The sequence below is a fragment of the Bison bison genome, unplaced genomic scaffold (genome assembly GCF_000754665.1).
Source record: "Bison bison bison isolate TAMUID 2011002044 unplaced genomic scaffold, Bison_UMD1.0 scf7180017864251, whole genome shotgun sequence".
Classification (NCBI taxonomy): Eukaryota; Metazoa; Chordata; class Mammalia; order Artiodactyla; family Bovidae; genus Bison; species Bison bison.
Genome location: NW_011494823.1, coordinates 587,390 through 587,784, shown reverse-complemented (window position 1 = coordinate 587,784; position 395 = coordinate 587,390). Strand labels below are relative to the sequence as shown.

The window sequence follows — 395 nt, the reverse complement described above, 5'->3', positions numbered from 1 at the left end:
TTTGGCATAGTCAATAAAGCAGAAAAAGATGATTTTCTGGAACTCTTTTCCTTTCTCTATGATCCAAAGGATGTTGGCAATTTGATCTTTGGTTCCTCTGCCTTTTCTAAATCCAGCTTGAACATCTGGTCTCAGGTATATTCAGATCCTGAAGACAAACAGCATTACTCACAGCCAGTTGTACAAGTGTTAAGTTGTAACCACTGTGGTTGCTGACCTAAAGTGCATTGTGAAGGAATTTAGGGTGAAAAACAGTGTGAGGCACACTGTGCTTTGGACAAGTTGGCCTTTATTTATTTACAGATACCTCAGGAAAAGGTTCGGTGACCCTAGAGTCTTGCATCTTCCACACACACACAAGCATGAAAATAATGAACTTGTGACATCTGATCTCT

General features: G+C 40.0%; 1 protein-coding gene across 1 annotated transcript in view; it reads right to left on the bottom strand.

Annotated features, from left to right (window-relative positions):
* The window catches only part of PRKRIR (protein-kinase, interferon-inducible double stranded RNA dependent inhibitor, repressor of (P58 repressor)), a 14,096-nt gene that overhangs the window by 1,586 nt on the left and 12,115 nt on the right, over positions 1 to 395 (bottom strand). The window lies entirely within an intron of this gene.